Raw genomic sequence first — 23,967 nt, forward strand, 5'->3', positions numbered from 1 at the left:
ATTCTTTGTCCCTTGCAGATAAAGGAGAATGACTTTTACAGTGACTAACATAAATAGGCCTTGAGAAGAAGTCTTTGTTTAAGAAGTATTAGCGTTTCATGGTTGCATTTACATGCCAGAATTTTAATTTCAGGTGATAGCCAAGCAGGAAACTTGTTTCTGAAGTAGCAACGTAATTCTTGTACCTGTGAGTCCTCAGCACCTTGATTAATGGAATTCCATGATCACATGAGTAGTATTACCAAAAATACAACTTGTATAAAGTCTGTGAATCCTGTTTAGGCTTCAGTTTATCCATGTTAATACTCTAGTCTACTATTTTGTTCTGAATTGCATAATAGTCCACCCTATTGGCAACATTCAAGAAATACTTATTAGTAGACTTACAGGAACCCCAAAAGATTGTGGAATATGGATAATAGCCTATATAATAAAGGAACCTAGTATTGTAGTTAAGTCATTGTATGAAAGTGAGGTTCTGGATCAGTAGCCAAAGTTTTTTCTTTGCTTAGAAAATGATGCTTAAGCTCCTACATAACTGCTTAAGCAACCCAGAAGTATACAGCTGTCTTTTAACCTACCAGTGATGAGAAGTTCTTAAGCCTCACTCCCCTCCCTGCTCTAAGACAAACATTTTCTAATGCTTCGAATCTTCAGTCACATTCATTCTTGTTGATGTGGCATTTTCTTGTACATCCACCAACAGCCGCAGGATAGTATTAATGTAGTTGTTTCCATTAATGGCTCAATAATATATAAATGATATATGAATGCTGTCCTCACATGAAGGAGGACATGTCTTAGATAATGACTGACTGTTTATAGAATTGACTAATTGCATATTATTAGTTCAGAGAGAGCTAATAAATAAGGAATGGTGCAATCACTTTGAATTTACTGCATTCCACCACATTAAACATTTGGTTTGTTTTGTGTCACGTAACCCCAATTTTGAAACAAACCATAGACTAGACTCCAGCTGTCCTAAAATCTCTATAGTTGCTTTCTCTCATATGTTTTACACCCTAATAGAGTTATCTTGCATGCACCAAAACTTGGACTCTACCAAAAGAGTACCATGGCTCTAAGGAACCAAAACTACTGGTGTTGACTGAAGCAGAGCATGGGTGTTGGTCTGTATAAAATTCCTTCATGTATGCTCGGCAAGACTGTCAGCATGACTAGCATAAATCAAGGGATCCATTTTTGGCTTTGATTTTTGCCCCTTAAATTGACCATAGTGGCACAAATGCTCATCTTCCATTCCTAATTAGTGTTTTCATGCCCAAATGCAATTTTGAGGCTCTTGCACAAAATTTACATGAAGTTCCCAAATCAGGAGAGTTCTTAAGGCATGAACCAAGTCAATTAACCTTAAGAACAGTATACTGGAAATCTTTGCTAGGTTGGGCTAGCACTGTCACTTCTTGGCTATCACTTCTTTGATAGTTACATAAAAGTCCTCTGGCTGTGCTGTCCTCAGGTTCAGTACCAAAACACACTGCTCATTCGCATTACAAACAAGGCAGAGGCACCACTTTCATGAGTACTAAAGGTTAGTATGCTGCTTTAATTGCTTTAGGAATTTCACTTCCCAGCAGTACTGACCCTTATCAAGTTTCATTTCTTTAGGATAGTCAAATTTTTTTAGGCTAGTCAAAAGATTAGACTGAGGAGAGGGAATACTTTTAAATTAAGTAAATGTGGTCATATTTTTCACACCTCTTGTGACTGGAAGAAGCCATAAAATGAGTCATTGCTATGACTGAGTAGTGCCATGGGGCATGTACCGCCCTGGGAGATGCAGGAGATCATTGTTATCCTTTTCTTAAGACTGTGCCTGATTATTAATATAAATAGTTGCTAAAAGAAAAAAAAAAAAGTCCAAGTACTTGGTGTTACAATCCAATGCAGAAATAATCATTGATTTATTCCTTTGCTTCAGTGTTATGGGACTTCAGAATAGTTTCTATTCACTGGCAGCACTGGCATACCTCCCAAGAGGAAGAGGTTAAAGACGTAGTAGCGTATTATTAATGACTTTTGTCATGCTTTCTAACTGCAAAAATGATGACTGACCAGCTGGGGAAAAAAAAAAAAAGTGTAGTTACTGGAATTATATAGAGATGATTGGAGAAAACAAAATTTTTACCTCTTAAAGACTACGTATCTGTAAAGTAGTATAGTATCATAGTACTTGTTAGAAAAGAAAAATGTACTATGCGTGTTTGTAGGACAGACAGTGAAGTGATACCTGCAATTCCTAAGAAAAGCTGGCCTAATAACTGTGCAGTTGACACCAGTGTTATTGGGAAAAGCTGACAGTTGTGGAACCAGAACAGCAGCTGCATGTTTTGTTTTTTTTTTTACTTAGGACAGCATCTGAGTTTCTCTGAAATATCTAAGAAACAGTAACAGGGCTAATATAATGTCAACCATTGAGTTCTAAGTAATGAAAATACATCTTGAGGTGTAGAGAAATAGTTGCTGTTAAAAAACCTAGCCTTAACAAGGAAAAGAAGAGGTAAACAAGCAGAAAACAAGGCACCAATGCCACAGGATAAACACAGAAAGAATAGACACCTCTGTGTTATCGTTTGGTGTAAAGTCTTTTAATAGGAGCACTTGCTGTGGGCTTAGTTTGGTTTCACAGAAGTCATTGTCCTCCAGAGATTTCTGATGGGAGAAGAATTAAGTCAACACTAAGAGCTTGGGGAATTGCTGTTTTGTTAATAGATATGTTTAGCTGTTTTAATTTCCATTTATGGCTTTGTGGTATTCTGCCTCATAATGAAAATTGTGTTTGGTTTTCACCCATCATCCAAGACAGAAAATCTTCAGATTTTCCATGTAAACATAGATGAAAATAAGAAAAGGCTAAAAATAAAGAGGATAGGCAATTAACACTGTAAGACAGAAAGTGAGAAGAGATTTTAGTCAGGAACAGAGAGAAAAAATGTGAATTGTTTACTCTGACAAAGCAGCTTGATGTTCTATAAGTATATATATTAATCTTTTTTCTTATGATGATTAGATATTTGGTTAGTGTAAATTAAGAGCAGTTTATTGACTTCATCATAACAAGGGTGATATATAATAACAAGGAATCTAGCAAATAATATTCAGCAAAATGACTCAAGGTTTCTTCAGTCTCCCAAATACAAAATGAAACATTTGCTTTCCTCTATGCCTTGCCCTTCTGAATTAATTGACCAAATATGTTGTGGTCACTTTGTGAACCAGCTATAACATCTTCTTGTTATTTAATTAGTCAAATATGTGCAACTTCTTTCAGCTGAAACCAATAAAAATGAAGGTTCTGTCAACTAACAAACTCAGCTTCTTATAACTACAAAGAGTGATCAATACAATAACCTCAACTTTGCAATCTCACCAATCCAAATGTAAAGCAGATTCATTGTGTAAAAGTTGGTAAACTGTTTGTAAGATGTCATTTTGTGGTTTGATCCTGACCATCATCATAAGTTCTGAGATGTGTTTAGCCTTTTTATTTAGATGTCTGACTAGTAAAGCTAGCTAAAATACCTTCAGTATACTTTCATTTTAGTAAAATAGTCTCCTTTTGTCAAAACTGAGTGTTCTGCAAAAAGCTGTTTTCATTAATAATTTGGTTTAGAAGATACTTAGTCTGGGAAGTACAAAACTTCTTCTGGAGATTTATGTTTTAGCACATAGAAAAGTGATCACAAGAGTCACAGACTTAAGCATCTGCCAACACTGGAATAAGAATGGAAGGATCTTTCCTGATCAAACAAAAATGTGGGGGTTTTCCTCATCTTTGTCATTTTTCATGTCAAATATTCTATTCTCTAGTCAGTCTGCTGGTACTCCCCATATCTTCCTGAACGGAGACACAACGCTGCCCACTGATGCTTTAACTTTTTCTACATCTATTTTTCTACAGTCAAACAACTATTGCTAACAGAATGTGCATTTCTCTTGCCAGGAAGAATAAGCATGTATTTCCAGGATCCCATTCATTTTAGAGAGGTAGACCTCAGTGGCTTATTTATCTTTCTTTTCTTGTCAAACTTTAGTATAGTTATATGAAGCATTGGCTTTAACACAAGGTTTCATGAAAATAGTACAAGCAAGAGATGTATTAAATGCAGAAATGAAAATTACATAGAATACCTGAGAATACAATAGAAAAAGGTGTAAGAAAACTGACAACTGAAGTAAAAAAAGTTTTGTATATTTATTTTTTGTGGATAGTGAGTGCTTGAAGCCACCACACTTTTTTTTCTGAACCCAAAAGTCTGTCACCTGTGAGAGGTGTTTTATTTATTAGGACTGGGAATTCTTTTACATTTTCTGGGACATGCTTATCTCTGCAAAGCAGAAATTTATTGTTAGATAATCAGATACAAACTTTTCCATTGCTGTATGTCATTGTGATAGTGCCTTTTGGTTTTCTTTCTGCCCCTGAAAACACAAGACTTTTTTTTTAAGAATTAAATAATTAAATGAATATTATATTTCAGTGGAGCCTGTTGAGCCCAGCTTGTTGGGATTGCTGTGCTGAGGAAAACATGAAAAGAAAAATGTCCTTAAAGCAATAAAAATGCAGGCCAACAAGCTTGGTGTTTGAGTGGTTTTGGATACGTACTTTTCTTTTGTTAAACAGTTGTTTTATATAAGTAAACACTGTTCTATCCCCTGTTTTGGAAGTTTAGCTTTGCTGGAGAAAATGCAAAATGGTTTTGATGTGGGTCACGACTAGATATATTAGTGCAACAATGAACAATGTCTTGTTAGTCACTTCCTATAGTATTATACAGACTTTTGGTGAGTCATCTTTCATTTACAAAAGAGGGAAGAGTCAGTCTTTCCAGTGTAAAAAGTGAAATTCTGTGGTTTGAATAGTGCAGTTGATGAGACTTTAGCTCTTGTTTTATGCAAATCAGTAGAATGCAGAGGGGGAATACAAGATTCTTCTTAATGTAGCTAGCTCCGTGTGGAAATATTTAGGACAGCTATGGATGACTCAGTGATTGGTGGAGGATTAGTGGTCATGAGCTGCAGCATCTTAAATCCCCTTGCAGATGATCCTATTTGTATTTTGAATATGCTTTAACTTATGCTCATTAGCTTCACATAGCTAATTGAGTCTTTCCTGAACATCTCTGCATAAGTAAACCCAGATGTTCTTTCAAAAGATCATGAGAAAATTTTTTTAAAAGACCATGAGAAATTCTTTATAATCCTTGACGTGTCTGACACTATTAGCAGCAGTCATCCAATGTCTGTCCTAACCACAGGCTTAACATCCAGGGCAAAATGAGGTTATTGCAAATAACACCTCTGCCAATAACGAAGAGCTTGTGTCACTTTATATATATTTGTAAATGACATTGGTTTTAATATTTCATTTTACCTGGTTTTCACTGTTGCTCTGCAGTACTAATTAAGTAGATGTGTAACTGAGTATTATGAATTGTATATAAACTTTGGTACCTATTTTTGGGGGAGAAAAGATGATTTTGGTGGTATTATTGAAAGGAAAATAAGTCACAAACATGCTACCCAGTCAATCTAAATGTGGGTCTGTCCTGGTTTCGGCAGGGATAGAGTTAATTTTCTTCCCAGTAGCTGGTACAGTGCTGTGTTTCGGATTTAGGATGAGAATAACGTTGATAACACACTGATGTTTTAGTTGTTGCTAAGCAGTGCTTACACTAGCCAAGGACTTTTCAGCTTCTCATGCCCTGCCAGTGAGAAGCTGGGAGGGGGCACAGCCAGGACAGCTGACCCAAACTGGCCAAAGGGATATTCCATACCATAGGACATCATGTTCACCATAGAAAGTGGCCGGGGGTGGTGACCGCTGCTCGGGGACTGGCTGGGCATTGGTTGGCAGGTGGTGAGCAATTGCATTGTGCATCACTTGTTTTGTACATTCTTCTATTATTATTATTATTATTATTATTATTATTATTATTATTATTATTAATTTCCCCTTCCTTTTCTGTCCTATTAAACTGTCTTTATCTCAACCCACAAATTTTACTTTTATTTTTCCCCCGATTCTCTCCCCCATCCCACTGGGGCAGGGGGAGAGTGAGCGAATGGCTGTGTGGTGTTTAGCTGCCTGCCGGGTTAAACCACAACAGGGTCATACATCAGAGGTGGGACAAAGGTAGAGAGAAATGGAAGAAAATAGAAGAAAGGTGATTCAGTATGGACATATCCTGAAATGACCATTGACATTCCTGTTTCCAGAATGCTTCAGGTCTCCTTACTGAGAAGCAACCCAGCATGGTTTTAGGTACCCATTCAAATAATATTTTGCACATTCTGAGCCTTCTTTGAAAATTCTGCACAGAGAAATGAGGATAGATTTCTGATATGGAATTGCTCCTGCATGAGGCAGACTTGAGACCAATGTAAAGACAGTATCAATGTTGTTGCATAGATCATGTTGTTGTACAACTTACACACTTTTCTAATACTTGTTGGTTCAGGGGAACAGGTTCTTTGTATTTCTTTTGCCAATGACTTAGATGGTGGGCATGGTCTTTTTATTATTAATGTAGAATTCAAGGACGTTTATGAATTCCATCACTGATATTTTGTGCCAAATGCTTGCTTGGAACGGCTGAATAAGTTGTAGTTTGGCTTGCTAGTCAGCTCCATGCTGAAAGTACCAAGTGTGTGGTTCCTCCTCTTTCTATATTTCTTGGGAAAGCAAAGGGTCAGCTGCCTAGTTTGAGTTTTGCTGACAATACTCAATTTACTTTTTCTGTAGAAGCGTTGTCTTTAACATCAAGCAAACTATGGCTTTGGTCAAGAAAGAAAGCAGTTACAAACTACAAATTAGCTGAAATATTGGGGAAAGAACAACCTCACCTTCAGGTTTTTAATGCATCTAAATTTAAGTCACCTGTTCTGGTAATAGCTGTTCATAAGGAATGGCTGCCGAGACTGTAAACATTTTAGACTTTCTTTGTATAAACCTGAAATGATGTTCTGCAGCACTAAAATAAGACCCAAGTTCAAGACTTCAATGCTCAGGATTTTGCTGGGAAAATATGCCAGCTATTCCTGCGGGCTTCCTGCAGAGCTGAAAACACAATGGGCTAAATGGATATAAGACTTAATACTGTAGTTCCAGGGGATTTATAGATTTAATTGACCTTTTCTAAATAACAAATATAACTGTCCCTTGTCCCCAAGAGATGACAACATAAATAGAATGAAAAGCCAGTCTTCCCCATGGGATTGAACATGGGAATTAATGCTACAAAACCTCAACATGAGGGAAAGAAACAAAAACAGAAGACTTGCATGTTATCTTCTTCTGTGTACTTTCAGTATTTGTCAGACAGGTAATTTTCAGCAGTCAAAAATGAAGACTAAGGGAAGCATAATTAGGATTTGGTAAAAGAACGGAATGTTGTTCAGTAAAGTGAAGTATGTTTGAGAGAGATGTAGCTGATCATCAATGCTGCAATAATTCCCACGTGTGTATCCAAATGGATGCTGAACTGTAGAGACACAGTCAAAAGGAAACAAAATCTCATAGTACCTTTGCAACGAATTTTTATAGAAGAGCTGCCAAAATAAAGAACAGATGAACCAAAACAATAAAGACTTCTAAAACAAATATGGAATGAGATGGCTGATGTGAAATGTGAAAACTTGAAATTGTAAGCTGCTAGATTAACGTTAGTATTTCAGAAATGCAATGATGACTGCTGTAATGAGAAAGCGGCACGTTCCACATGCTCTGTATGCAAGCATAAGGAGCTTAACTCTGGAGTTGGAATACACAAGGTAGATGGATTTAGAAAAAGACAAATGTTAGCAATGTTGAGACAGAAAAATTAATTTTAATAGTTTCATCTTGGACATTCTGCCAAGGCTCAGTTGCAGTAAGACTAAGAGAAGCTATCTGTAATCAGAGGGAAAGGTGGCTACAAACTGGCTGAGATTTAGAGTGAAGACAGTGAGAAACGCATGAAGATTGAAGCATATGTACAGTTTACAGGGAAAGAGAAAAGGAGAAGACTCCTCGATTCCACCCAAATTATGATCCTGGGAACAAGGAAGAGTAGTGAAGTGGGGTGGTTTTTTTGTTTGGGTTTTTTTTTGGTTGGGGGTGGGGTGTGTTTATTTATTTATTTATTAAATCTTTATTTTTTAAAAAGGTGGGTGGGGTGTGGACTTACTGAAATATTGGAAGCTCATTTGAAAGAGAATTAGCTAGGGACAGAACTGCTACATAGAAATTAAGAAGGGCAGTAATAGATATCAGAAATACTAGTAGTAAAAGGTGTTGCTGAAATTATTAAAGATTATAAGGGGAGAAAGACCAGGTGGTTACTAAATTCAGTGGCAAAAGTCTCACTAAAACCACTAGGGCCAAGTCAGACTTTGGGGGCAGAAAAGGAAAGGAACAACAGGCAAATTGCAAGGATGCAACTAAGAGGAATACCTAGATACAACAGTGATAGTGTCAAGTGTATAAAACATTAAGTTGGTATTAGCAGCTTATGCCTTCTGCCTCTGAAGGCAGCAGTTTCTGTTTGCTCTGCTCAAACCATGCTACAGAAGGATTTTTGTCCAGTCAAGATTACTTTTAACATCTACTTGTAAGCTTTCAGGCTCTTAAATACAGATTTTAAAAAAAAAAAATCAAGTACTGCTGATGTTTTTCTGTGAAGTTGCTACAGAATTGCTCAAGTAACGTCTGTGGTATGAAATTAAAGATCTATACGGAATTATTGTGCTTGTTCCCATGAAAAAAATGCATATTCCAAATAGCAAACTGCTATTACTATTATCAGTTGGACATTTTAAAACCACATTAATATTTTATAGTCAGGAAAATATTTTAGTGACTAACTGTGGTCGTCTTCGCAAGGGAACACCTCATTTGTTCTGTCATAGTCCCTTTCTGGCAGTGGAAAGGACTGCAAACCCTTTCATATCCCAGCTGGGTATATGGCTAACTCTTGTGTTTTCCAGTAACTGTTTGGGGAATTCAGCTTCTTGCTTCAGACTTTCCCATTTGATATAATGGGTTGTCTGCAATTTCGTAACTACATTGTATATTTAGTATTTAAAAAAAAATTAACACAGCTTTCCAACAGTTCTTGAAAGCACCTTCTAATTATGCAGTTACTGTAGGGGTTGTATCCTCCAAGCAAAAGATAAAACAGAAGAACCACAGAGGGAAAAATAGATTTAAGTATTTGGGGAGGTTTGAGTCATTTCTCTGTTTCGGATTTGTGCAGAATGGACATTGCAGTATTTTGTCTAAAATTGAAATTGTTCAATTACATTTGAATTCTCAGTTACATGAATCCATGCTGTGAGTTCTTCAGGATGGTATCTTAGGGCTTGTCTAGTGCTTGGCATAAGACATTAATCTTGCCTGGGGTTCTACACTGTAAGTGTTTAGCAGCATCTAAAAGGATTTGTAAGTGAAATAATACCTTCTTACATTGTTATTCCTCCTCTTGTGTTCTGTCTGTGCCAGCAGCAACTTTTATTCATGTTAAGGTTCTGCACATAAAAATTTCCCTTTTTATTTTTTAAAGGGCTTAAAATATCCTATAATATTATCCAGTCTGCTATGTCATCACTCTCTCTTTTCCTTCTAAGACCTGTACTTGTCCATTTTGCAAATTGCCACAGCAACATGGTCTTAACTAATCTAATGACTCAGAGTCCTAAATACAGACTCTGCAAATTAGAGAGGAAAATGTGTATATTCATAAATTTTCTTTCTAAATGAATGTGTAATTATTTTTTATTCTTATTTTTAAACATCCGATTTTGGAACTAAATGGTAGGCTTTCTGCATTTCTGAATTTCTAATATCTTGAGGGACAAATTTAAATTTAAAGCCTCTTTTACGCCCCAAAAAAACTCTGTTCTTCCTAAGCCACAAAACCTGCATCCCTACATAAAATGCACAAATAGAAGCTATGTCTATTTCTTCACTGGGATAAGCATTGGATGACAGGAGAAGGCATTTACATTCACCAGAATGAACCTGATGTTCCATCCCATGAACAGAATAACAATGTTAAGAGAAGGTCATTGTGTCCAGCTGTGATGATAACAATCTGATTATGGTGATTTTGCCTAAAGTGGATATAGACCAATAAATGAAGTTCTGCAAAATTTTGTTGCTCTGGAAATGATAAGCACAAATAGTGAGCAAATAGACTAGTGTGTTATTTCTTATGTTCAACTGAAAAGAGCAGGTTTAAGCACTGCTGATAACAGTTACAAATACATTAAAAGCAGGATAATTTAGATTCTTTCTCCACTGTTCTTATATAATAGAGGGTCACTGTTTGAAGACTTTCACAGCCTTTGTGACTTTATTTACTGCAGGCACCAAGTAATGATGGTCATGTGATCGCTGAGAACCCCGTGGGAGTGGGAAACATCTCGTAGGATATGCTCAGGGTGGGACTAGGCACATTGATTGACTCTTATCTATAAGAACACCCTGTCCAGAGAGGACACTCACCAATTAATTATCTAGTCCGATTTTAAAACGCATTCTGAATCTCGGAAGACTGTTTTGTGAACCTCTTGTTTCAAACCATTGCAAATTTGTCAAATCAGGCAAATACTTGCCTGAGGCCTTAGGATTTATCCCTGTGGGATTAAGCGCAGGCTCTGTAGTAGAGCAGTTCTTAAGACAGTGCCACAAAATGTTGCAAAGGATCTGTTAGCAAGATGCTTGCAGCTAGTAAAATATACTGTCTTCCCTTTAATGTGAGAGAGTACATGGAGTACAGTAGTTCCATCCTGACAGTGATCTTTCATGATTACACTGGTAACTCCTGATTCCACTGTACTATAGTTCTTCCTCTTGGGAGCTATTCAATGATGAATCATTACCAGGAATGAAAGCAGCTGTATTTTGCGTTTCAGATTCAAGAGACACTGCGGTGGTTCTCATCAGGAATATACAGAGAGGGGCACCTAAATTATCATTATTTATTGTGACTTAAATTATTTAGTACAGTTTTATGGAAAAGGTTATGTTAGTACTTAATAAAATTATAGCTTCCTTTATGCTGGCTGGTCAGTCAGACGGAGTGGTGGTTTTTTAATGAGTCAATAAGTGAACAGAGAATCACTGAAACCCTTTAATGTAGCTCTTGCTCAAAGGCCAAAGCAAATTCTCCTTCTTTGTGGAACCACTCTGTCAAAAACATTTCTCTTGTATGTACAAAATATTTTACTACTATATCTGGCATGGGTAGACAAAGTGAGCCTCAATTTTCTTGTTTACCTACCTTTAAAATCAATAGCGCAGTTATATAAATCTCATCTGTAGACTCCTTTCAAAACGTATCTGAAAATAACATTGTTTAAAAGGAAAAAAATACCTCACTGTAACACTTCATGTCAAAAAATCCTGACAAATATTCCTTACAAAGCAGCCAAAGGCAGGGAAAACAAATATTTTTTAAAAAATTAAGTTCACGTATAATTTGTACAATTTTGAAAAGAATATGTAAGCATGGGTCATTTAAAATTATGCTTAAATTTAGGAGTTTGTAAGCATGACAAATCTAATCACAGTCTTTCTACAGAACAATAGTACATGTAATAAGGAAGCTCTCCAAAATGTTGGAAATGGAAGTTCAATTTGGACAGAGAAGACAGAAGTCAGAAGTAGGAAAGACAAGTTATGAAAACTGGGAAAAACAAAATAATTCATCCCTCCCTGTGCATTGTCCACTTGGCCACCGTGGTGACTAAACAATACTATCTATTCATACTTTTTCACTACACAGGTAACTGAAGTTTTTATCTTCTGATAATGCCTAAAAGATTAATTCTGTGTACCTGTAAATACACATGCAGCATGTCCATGCCTGCATAACATCTGTGTCCCAGCACAGGGAGGTCTCAGTTGGATGCTATGTACAAACAGAGTTGCACGACATTGTGTTTTTGCCTGACAAACTTTGTACATTTCTGAACAAATTTTGTAAAAGTCAAACAAGAATTTTTATCCAAGCAAGGGAAGTTATCTGGAACCAATGTTTTATAGGCATCAGCCAAACTGAGGACTATTTTCCTTCTCTGCAACTGCAGCAAAAGATGAAGCATTCTCAAGCCAGCTGCCGTGTACTAGGCCAGAGTCTTTGGATTAAAAAAATGTGTGCTGTGACCCGGGCAGAGTCATCACGCGGCTGATAAAGAATAACAAGTCATTCGTAGGAACAGCTGCTATGTCGAGCAAAGGCTCTAACCTCTCCAGTGTAAGTGAGTGCTGTTAGGTCCTATTGATTTAAAGAGACCTTATCATCATCACAAAAACTGCAACACTTCTCCCTCCGAACAATGGTTTACTGTGCAGGCTGCTTTGCAGTTCCCAGAGGTTTGATCGCCAGAAAAACACTTGTCTCCAAAACTGTCCTCTAAGACCTGCTCCCAGCAGAGGCATCAGTTTAGTCCCAACAGGCTGTTTTACCTTTTGGGTTTTTTTTTTCCTTCCCAGAGATGGTACATTGTGTGTATAAATGGCAAATTTAAATGGAGTCTTTCAAATTTCTGTGGTAGTGGTAGCATAATGTTTGCAGAGATGAACAGTTAGCTCTCCAGGAGTTTCCAGTACATGTCCCCAATACATGCTAGTATAGTCCAAGCAGAATGAGGCCCTGGAAGTGGCACAAAGTAACGGGTAGTATGGAGAGTCAGGCAGGCATGGTCAGTGCCAGGCAGATGTCTTCCCAAACACAGAAGTCGTAGTCACATAGGATCCTTTGTAGACTGTAGATACAGCCAGTTCCTTTTATCTGCCCAGTCACATGCCTATTGTTAAATTATTGCTATCTGTTAGTTGGAAACTCCTTTTAGAAGCATAAAAGGGCCAAATACAGGGCCATCTGGCTTACGAGAATTCTACTTTACCTTGCAAAGTGATTTGCTCTCATAACGTATCAGTCTTGCATGTATCACAACGTAAATGGCACGGTAGTAGCAGTAGGAAATATTGAAATAGCTTATCTAGGTTTTGTTTGCTCAGTAGGGTGGTTTTTAACTTTCCTTGTTGTCGTGGTTTAACCTCAGCCGGCAACTAAGCACCACGCAGCCGCTCACTCACTCCCCCCCGGTGGGATGGGGGAGAGAATCGGAAGGGTAAAAGTGAGAAAACTCATGGGTTGAGATAAAGGCAGTTTAATAGGTAAAGCAAAAGCCATACACGCAAGCAAAGCAAAACAAGGAATTCATTCACTACTTCCCATGGGCAGGCAGGTGTTCAGCCATCTCCAGGAAAGCAGGGCTCCATCACGCGTAACGGTTACTTGGGAAGACAAACGCCATCACTCCGAACGTCCCCCCCTTCCTTCTTCTTCCCCCAGCTTTATATACTGAGCATGACGTCACATGGTATGGAATATCCCTTTGGCCAGTTTGGGTCAGCTGTCCTGGCTGTGCCCCCTCCCAGCTTCTTGTGCACCTCCAGCCTTCTCAGTCAGTAGAGCATGGGAAGCTGAAAAGTCCTTGACTAGTGTAAACACTACCTAGCAACAACTAAAACATTGGTGTGTTATCAACATTGTTCTCACCCTAAATCCAAAACAAAGCACTGTACCAGCTACTAGGAAGGAAATTAACTCTATCCCTGCTGAAACCAGGACACTTGTATAATGTTTTTGGAGATTTCCATCCTTCTTTCTAACCATCCCTAAAAATATCCTATATGTTTGCAACACTGAGGTGAACAACCTAAAGAGAAAGCAATGTGGGAGACTGTCCACGACCCTAGGTCATGGGAAGACAGAGGGCCCAATTTAAGCTAGGTGCAGGTCATCCTAAGGAATGAGAAGCCCATGGCTTGGATTTTACCCAAGTCAAACCACAACACCAGCCGAAGTCTAATGCTGTGTGGATTATCATTTACATTATCTGCATATGCTTGCACAGCGTTTATGGCCAAGCACTTCCAGAAAAATGTATGCTAATATGTACATTTAGGATCATAAGAGGTCTCTAGTTCAACCTTCTGCTCAAAGTAGGGTCAGCTATGAGGTCAGACCAATTCACTCGGGGCTTTATTCAGACAGGTTTTAAAAACTTCTAATGATGGAGACTGTATAACCAGTCTGGACACCCTGTTCCAATGTTTCCATCCTCATGATGAAAAGCTTTTCCTTTTACCCAATCTGACCTTCTCTTTTTCTCAGCTCATACCCATTGCCCCTCATCCTCCCACCATACACCACTGCAAAGAGCCTGGCTTCAGCTTCTGAATTATCTGAAGCTGCTCCTTCTCCAGGCTAAACAAGCCCAATTCTCTCAGCTTCTCCTCACAGGGCAAGTGCTCCAGTTCCTGACCACTGTGGTGGCCCTTTGCTGAACTCCCTCAAGTTTACCAATGTCTTTCCTGAATGGAAGGGCCCAAAACTGGATGCAGTATTCTAGATTCTAATAAATGCTGAATAAAGGGAAATAATCACTTCCCTTGACCTACCGGCTATGCTTCTGTTGATACAGCCCAGTAAGCCCATTCCTCCAGCCTGTCTAGGTCTGTTATATTATTATTCAGACCAACAGCTTTGCCCTTGAGCATGTCAACAGGTCCCCTCAGTTTGCACTGGAATGGGCTGGACTGCACAGATGCAAGTTAAGGTAGATCAAGACTCTTATTTTTAACTCTAACAGTTAGAGTGGGAGATACTGTGTTTTCACACATCCTGCAAAATGGGAAATCCTAGATTTTTAGAGGAAGTAAGCAAACGTTGCCAAGTAATTTGTGAATAAAGGCTTCATAATTTAACAACTTTTAGCAAAATCTTCTTACCAAAACTATCACTGCACAAGCCACTTTATGAACAGTCGGAAAGATGTTAATTTTCAAACTTTCTGACTCAAATGGCTTGGTTTAGTTCCAATTTTCTCCAAAACAGTTCCACAACTGCTGCAAAGCATACAGGGGGTTTTTTTTTGGGGGGGTGGGGGGGTGTGTGTAAGAAAATACATCTCCATGGGAAAATCAAGACAAGTTAAAAATATGAGGTTAGACTGGAATGGAAATCTTAGTGTCATGGCTGTGGTTCCATACTGAGGGATTAGGGTAGAAATAGAGCCCAAGTACTGTGGGGCTTTAGCATGCATGGAGCCTCTTTTCTCTGGTGTTAATACCAGGAAGTTCTGCACTGTCCCTGAAAGTGGCCTCTGATCAGGCGTTTTGGCTGTAGATGTTCTAACTACACCAGAAAAGATGATGAAAGAGAGTTTCACTTAGATGTTAGGCGTGGGTATTTCAGATGTAGGGAGCATCTGTGTTGTTGGTGTTCTGTATGGATGCCATTCTTGCTAAGCAGTATGCCTACTTGAAAAAGCTATGTGCTACAGTCAAGGGAATTTGAAATGGAAAAAGATTACAAATTAAATATTTAGCAGAAAATCAAGCTGGAGAGCGAGAGGGATAAGCTGTAAAAAGGTAAGGGGACACTGGGAATATTTGGAAGGACTGTAGAGTTCATCTACTGTTTGGAAGGCAAGTAATAGATGCTATTGTTATAAATATATTCATAAAGGGTAAACCTTGATAATGTATTGTATGGAAATGTTTTCTGATTGATTCAGTTATGTCAGACATGTCTGGACTACATCACCTACCCTTGTCTTGAACAGAAGAAATCCGCCTGATTCTTATCAGTAAAATATTAAGATTTAAGATATCAATATTTGTGTATTGATTCTCATAAAGACCAATCATTGCAAACAGAACCACTCAAAGTCCAGAATATTGTTAATACTGCAAGCATTTATAAGGCCAAAATACAGAAAAAAGAAAATTAAGTTCATGTCTTATGCAATTTGACCTTCAGGAGGTTGGTAGGCAGTATCTCCTGTAAATAAGGTCTTTTATTGATGTCAGCTTTGGCACTTAAAATGATCAGGTAGATTGGAATATCTTGGCCACGTAGCATTGACTTATGTGTTTGCTCTCAAGCTTGACAAGAAAAATCTTGTACTATTTTCAATGTGCTCTTTATTAATTATTTTTAAAATGCAAATAACACGTTTTGGATCAACAGTTCAGCTGTACGGAACTACTCACCGTACTCCCTCAGTATTTTGCTGTTATATCAAAATATTCAAACACTTCATCCACACCCATCTGTAACTATCACTGTATGATGTGAATGGAGCTACAGGGATATATCTTCATTTGTTATGGAAATTTAACTACCTAGCGTGTTAGAGTCTGTTGCTTTCTAGCCTGTTACATATGTGATAGAGTATAAATTGCCTTAATTTTTTTTTATCGTCTTCCATCTATTTACTGTGATTGTTGCACAAAATACTTTATTAACTGGGAAGATGCATGAGCATTTAAAAGTGGGTGAAGTCTGATGATCCATCAGATGGCGAGCCATTTTGATTCTTCCCATGTATGAGGATAGGAAAGTTTTTCCATTGATACAGTATTTGGTATTTTCCACTGAGCAAATGTCTTCTAACTTTAACTTGGTAACTTTCTAGTTAATTTTTTATTCCTTTTCCCTTCCTGTGCATTTCTATCCAAAACCTTTCTTCTTGTGATTCTCATCAAGGGTGACCTCATCAAGGTGATGAAATTTCAGATTTTATCCATTCCTTTTTTTGAATGAATTTTCCTTCTTCCCCACAAAAAAAAAAGTTATAAGTAAGGTGCAGTCCATTTTACTTAAGTAACTTTGCTTGACCCACTTGTGTCCTTCTGAATGATCTCTCTGGCTTTTGAAACCTGGGCAAATATTATTTAGAAGAACTAAATGAAGGCATTTTGAAATATCCATTATTAAAACAATGAGGTTTCTTGCACAAAACATACAAAGCTGGAGATACAATTAAGCTCTTCCACTCCCCCATTGGTGTACTGCTCAATGGAAACTCATTCTGGCAAAGACAGAAAGCTGTGGCTAAACAACATTAGTAGGTGAGTCACTTAAAAAGAACTGGAAAGAAGGGAGGGGGAAACCCTCTGCTGCTTGATAAGAACCAAAATTGGTCCAGATGTTCTCTGTAAATCTTCCCATACTTGCCTGAAGAACAGCAGACATGGCTATGCTTACATTTTCAATAGTTCTTGTTTTCTTGGTACAACAGGAACTTTCAAGCACATGGGAACCCTCTTCATCAGGTTTCTGCACAGATTAACATCAATCAGGCCAAGCTGAGCACAACGTTGCTTGCAGAGGTGTTGGTAACAGCTTAATAAGGATTATAACTATAATTATTAGGAATAACAGTTCAATGACTAAAGACTTCACTAATATGAATAACTGAAAATACAGGAGAGAGAGAGAACTTCATTCCAGTGCCCCAACTTTGCAGAGACCAGTGCAACCCAGAGCTCCAGTTGCAGAGATTACCTGCTGAATCCTTGGCCAGATTCCAGGACAGATGGAGTGTCTGGCGTAATGACGATGAGGCAAATCCCAGTAAGCATGTGCAGGCTTAGTGTTTCAAATGTTTGTGTTCCACAGGTTTTGGTGGGTTTTCACAAGAAAAGTGAAATATGTTCATCCATGTCCTGTCGAATTTCAACACTTTGCTCCCTAGCTTGGAGGTGCAAAAGGTTTTCAAACATAAAACATTATTCTTCTCCTTTGCATCATTTTCAGAAGTGACAGAACTGTTTTGTCCAAGATTCTTCCTTCTCCTTCCACTGCTTCCATATCAGTGTGAGATAGAGAGTTTGGTCCTGGAAAATTTCAACATAAGGAGCTAGAGCTGTACAAAGCTCCTGAAGTGAAACTATGTGATGACACACTTGGGGCAAATGTGATAAAGGTGATGCTACCAGTATGCTCTACAGTGTGTGTGTGTGTGTGTGTGTGTGTGAGTCTGTGTTCAGAGCAGTATGTATACTTCTGCATCAACATTATAAATGCGTTATGCTTTCCACTGCTTTTTTTCCACTAACTGTTACTTTGTCAGGAAAATATTCTTGAACTAAGGAGTTAAGAGTGTTCAAGAAACTGTGCAGTGCTACATATATAATTCTAATTTATGTAGATTAGAGCTTCTTAGAGCTGATGGCTGATGATTAAAACTCTGTCAAACAAGACCCTTCAAGTTTAACTTGCAGCTCTCCATAGCCATTGGCTGCTGTGGTGGCCAGGCATCACTCGCCAGTTACTAATCAGTCCATTGAATTTCAGTGCAAAGGCGATGCAGGCTGGAATACATTTTTGAAGAACAGTAATGTTAGGAAGCATAACTTTTTTGCAGAAGCCATTGAGTAAACACAAGCGTAATCACCTTTGAAGTAGCTCAAGTCAACAGGTTTGGGTCTAAAGTTCTTGGCTGAAATATTTTTTGCAGATTGGTATGAAAAAGTGATTAGGTGTGGGCCAGAATGAAGTAAAACTGTTGGCAGCTGCTCTTTGAATTCATCCTCCTGAGGTTGCAAACTGAAAACTGATATTGTAAGACACTGTTTTAGCTCATCAGAAAAAAAAATAAAAAAAGAAAAAGAAGCCCTACTAACTAGGGAAGGTGTGGATGTGAGCACAGCTGCCTAACCTTTGCCAAGCAAACCACATAAAACTTTTCTGAATTCACGTCACATTGTGGTGAACTCCGGATTCCAACTTTGGCCACCCACTTTCTTCTCACCACGCACACTAGAAGCTGCCTCCTCTTCAGCTTTGCAAGGGGAGCAGGCAAAGCTGTGACCTGGACGACACCATGTGAGGGTTTGCAGTGAGCCACTGGCTCTCTCCTGCATTTTGTCCTGATTGAGCTGAAGTCAGGGGTAGGAGTAGTGCAGTTGTTAAGCTCATTTCCCCATAGCAGAGATCAGCCTGCAAATGTTCTTCAGTGGTCAGCACAGCTGGCTTCAATTTTGCAAAGGGCAGCACAGTAACGGTGTGCCTTACTAGAACAATTATTCTGACAGATTTTTCTTTGGATTTAGTCAGGCCTTTTGACTTCAAAACGCAAAGCAAATTCCACATAGACATAGACTGAAATAGGAGAAAAATAGCTCCAGATAGCCTTTAGAAACTGAAGCGTCAGTGTTTCATTCAATTTACAGTGTGAGGAGTACCACAAAGGGGAACGGGGTTTGAATTGGCCTTTAAACCTGACTTTAGATGTGGACATCCAGGGGGTTTTGTTGTTGTTGTTTTGGGTTTTGTTTTAACTTGATACAGGACAAAATCTTAGATGCAAAAGAGGCTTTTGATTAAAAAATGCTTGCTTGTTCTAGGAGAAAATCTGGAGGGGAAAGAAAGATTCGGAAGACTGTTGTCAAAATGTAATGTACATGTCTGACATTAATCAAGTTCATTTTATATGTTTATGGTGTTCATGTTTATAGATTGGAGATGTTTGACAAAGCTGGTGTTTATGCGCAAAGGTTTTTTACAACAGTAGAGAGAAGCACATCAATTAAAAGTGACCCTCTACTGTAACACAGCTGCATGAAAGAAAAGTTTCTTTAGTATTAGCTTCATTTCCAGGTTAGTTGTTTTTGTGCATGTTTTGGAAAATTCTACTATGCTTTCTTGATTGCTTCCTTAGAGTTATCACAGCATTGCTATGCTTCTTGGAATGCAGTTTGTCAAAAGGAAGACAAGAGGAGAAATGGGCTAGACTTTTAAACTTCACAAGGTCAGCCAAAAACCACAATCTGTAAGTTCTTGTCTGGTTGCTTAAAGGATAAAATGGGTACTATGGAAGTGTTGTGAGCATTCATACTCAATCAATGATTCGATCTCAGGATCAAATAAAAAACTTAGGAATGACAAACTGATTTTTATAGCCTTTTAAAGCACAGTTTTGGGTTGTTTTTGTGATGGTGGAATAGTCATCAGGAAGTGATGGAAGGATCATCATTTGAGATATTTAAAGAATGAAAAAAAAGCTGGTTAAAGTACTGCTGAGAGTAATCCAGCCCTGGATTTGGCTACCTACAGTATTTCATCAATAATATTGATTCCCTGGTCAAGAGAAAGTGCTTTTTGCATCCACTGGCTGCTTGTAATATATTCCAAGGAAGCACAAGATGCAGAATGCATTCTTTACATAACCCAAATGCTGCTAAGAAACCACGCAATGTCATTAAAGTTAGTGTAGATTGCAAATGCCACAAGCAGCAAAATCTTCTCTTGCTTAACATTCTTTCTGAAGAGTTTTGTTGCAACACATTATAAATGGTAGGAGCAATATTTATGGGATACAGGGCACATTAGGTTAAGAAATATAAATTAAAAACCATGAGTGACTTAAACTGACTCACTCTGAATTTATACAGAGGTAGACATGGAGCACCCACAAGATCTGTTCCCATTGTCTATAGATGATGGTTTACTTCCAGCTGACAGGCAGCATACAGCTGAACTCACATAGCCTCTCCACATGTAAAATGCAAGTTTTTTAAAGCTAGGTCAGTTTGACTGCTGGCTGCCATGCTTCTGCTCTCATTCCTATTTCCAAGAAATCCCTCCTCTGAGATTTCTCACAAGCTAGTTGGATCTTGTACTAAGTCAAGAAAGATTCGCACCTCATCAGCAAGGATCTGGAGAGTTGAGAGGCAGCAGGACCATGCAGCCATGAGCAGGACAGCAGTCAGAAAATAGATGGGTATGGGTGCCTTTAGACTTTTGTCTTCTGTATGTGTCTGTGTCACTCAGCAAAGCTCTTTGATCCTATCTCAGAATTCATCAGGTGTGATTAAAATAAACCAAAATTTTTAACTTCCCCGAAGAACTTTAAAATGAGCTAATGTCATTGCCCTGTCTTTAAGACTTTGTATTATACAAGAGTTTGCCAGGCATCACAACCTCTCTACAAGTGTAGACTACGGACAGTGCTGAGGAGGGGAGACAAATACAGAGGGAAGGGTAAGTAGATGTAAAAATCAGTAAACAATGTTGGAATGACAATCTGTAGAAACCTCTTATGCAGGTTCATCAAAAGATAGGATACAAGACTGGAGGAATGGGTCAGGTTTTCAAAATTTACCACTATTTAAGTTTGTAAAAATCGTCAAAGAAATGTACAGCAACATGAATTTTCTAAAGGATGATCAAACTGACACAGCTTCTACAAAAATGAAAGTTATGATACATTGACCTGAAGGAAAGTCTAATGGGAGTTTAGAAGAAAATAATGATTTCAAAGCAAACATACACAGGTCTTCTGAAAAAGATGCATGAAAGAGAGCTGGGGAAGGTATTGTGTAAAAATGAGTTAGAAATTCCATTTATTTGGTACCCAAAAAAGGACAAATAATGCAAATATGATGGGACTGTGACATCTGTGCAAAGAACCAAAGCATAATTGAAATCAGCTTAGAATAGTTCATCTTGCACCTAGCAGTGGCTGGAAGCAGGTAGCAACTCATTTAATCCAACTAAGAATAAAGCATTGGTGCTGATCATGATTACAGTCATCTCTTCAGAACTGTCTTAACTAAGCCATGTATTACTCAGCGGTCTGGCTCATTTCTGCCTAAGCCAAAAGCAGCTGAAGTAGTTTTGTGACGAGCTCATATCAGATAATGGACCATTAGGAATTTTCAGTATTTCCAAAGGACTGGTCTTACACACATATATGCATTAGCATGGTTCATATTACCATTATACATAAGTGCTGTGCAAGCATGAACCAAAGAAAATGAGATGTTTAAATCCTCTGTCTCCATTTTATTTGTTGTGGTACGTGTCTTTGGAATTCAGGGCTTCATCACCTCAGATAGTTGTGTCTTTCTATCTGCAGGTGTTTGGATATACAACAGTCTTCTCATGCTCACAGCTGCAAATTACTACTAAAAAAAAAATTTGCATAACTAGTAAAAGAAAATGATAGTAAAATGACAGAAGATTAAATTTTTCATCAGGAAACTACAATATAACAATGTAGAGTCTCAATGGTCTGTAATAGCCTTGAATGGAAAGAGTAGGCCAAAACAGCCATACATATGCAAACAAAGCAAGCAAAGTGCTTCAGCGAAACTGGAGACTGATCCTAGTCTCTTTAATCACAAAAGGTTATGAGGATGCAGCCAGTGATGCTTAGAAACTAAGTGAAGGAAAAGAAAAATTAAATCCCAGCTGTCTACTGGGCACATGAATCATATAAATATCTACAAGTACAAGAAGCAACCATCACTCTACATAAGTACAAATCCGGAGTGCGAAAGATCTAATAAGGCGGTTGTTTATTTTTATCCTACCTGGTATGATTTCCATTGCTCTGAGTAATTGTGTATAAGATAGTACATTGATATGCTTCTCCAGCACACAAATTGGAATTTGGAGAAGAAAAAGCAACGGTCCAGACGTTGGTATGCTGGTGTTACACATTTAAATGCAAATTGTCCAGACTTTTTTATTATTATTATTTTATTCTGGATTACTTTATTTCTCTCTATTATAGAAAACAAGCAGTGTTTATTTTTAAACAGCTATAAAAATAGTTAAGTCCTAAAATAGGCAGAGCAAAACAAGGCTTAATGGGAATCATGCATTCTAATTCTTATTTTGCACTAGGGGCTGTTCCACAACCGGTTTTAGGGAGCATGAGTATTCCCGTTAATATATGTTAATATCAATCATAAAAATCTACTTCACTTGAAAGGTCACTCTGCAAAAAATTAATGCCATGAGCAATGGTTTTATTTTACAAATGTAAAATTAGAAATATTTTTAATTATTCTGAGAGCATAGTTATATAGAATAGTTATGTTTAAATCCTATCAGTTTTGGATGTCATAATATGGTCTTAAAATCTGAAATGTACCTATAGTTTCTAAAAGACGAAGCCGGGGGGAGGGGATATGGGAGGGGATAAAAATGCCAGATGAGAATGAAGCATCAATTTAGCAATGTCTCGTTCTGATAAGGAAATGCCACTGTACCAGACATGCAACTCTTCTGCAATATAAACATTCATCTTTACCTGGGGACTCTGTTTTTCTTTCTTTTACATCAAATCTAGTGCTTCTGTGGGGCCATAATTTATTAATAGAAATATAGTCAACCTTTTTCACCAAGATACAATCATGTGTAAAGAAGAATATCTACATTTTTAGAATAGGAAATTATGACTATCGATTTGTTTTCTTCTGAAGTCTAATTAATCTTCTCATAGACTAAATTCCTTTTTCCTAAAAGGCCAATTTTTAGAGCATATTGTACTCCCATGAAGTCAATGGAATTAGTCCATTGGCCAGTGTGTGTGATTGATTCCATTTAGATGTTTCAGTTCAACTCTGTAAGCCATATTATGTAACTATTGGATAAAATTAGCTTTCAAAAACTCTATCAGTGTCTCCATTTTTTGTTAGTTAAATTTGGAGACTCTTAAGAATTCTTAATAAAATTAATCAAAAAACCTGCAAATTTTTCTGGTTTAATCATTAAAATAATTTCGTAGAATTGTTGAGAAAAACAATTTATTTTCACATGGCAAAGCACAAACACTATTCAGAATTCGTCTGCTTTCCTTTTAGAGCTGAAAGTTCTCATGATCTCCTAGATGATTTCAGAACATGGTGTGCATACTGTAGCAGCAATCATATTTCACAGCAAAATACGTGGATAAATAAGTATTCTCTAGATTCTAAGAACAAGTCCACTAAAGAAAAAAAGGAAGCAATAATCACCAAAATATTATGTGTTCTTTCCTTTTTCTTTTTACTAGTGGATCCAAAACTACTTAGATTAACACCTTTCTGGCAGTAGTACATGCAATGAGATGTTTCACTCTGAAGTATAGGGAAACAAGGGCAAAAACACAAGATGCAGCTGAAAGCTTTTACATAAATTTTTAGCGAGGAGTGCAGAAGAGTTTTCTCTGAAGAAAGAGTGTTTTGAGAGATTCAGAAGAGAGTGTGAATGTTAAACAGTAGGAAATAAGGGAAGAGGCATGTCGGATTTAGTATCCCTAAGAATCACTAGGGGAGGAAGAGGAATGGAGCCCATTCCTCTCCAGTCGCTGTGTGATACGTACTGA

Source organism: Aptenodytes patagonicus, chromosome 6 (genome assembly GCF_965638725.1).
Source record: "Aptenodytes patagonicus chromosome 6, bAptPat1.pri.cur, whole genome shotgun sequence".
Classification (NCBI taxonomy): domain Eukaryota; kingdom Metazoa; phylum Chordata; class Aves; order Sphenisciformes; family Spheniscidae; genus Aptenodytes; species Aptenodytes patagonicus.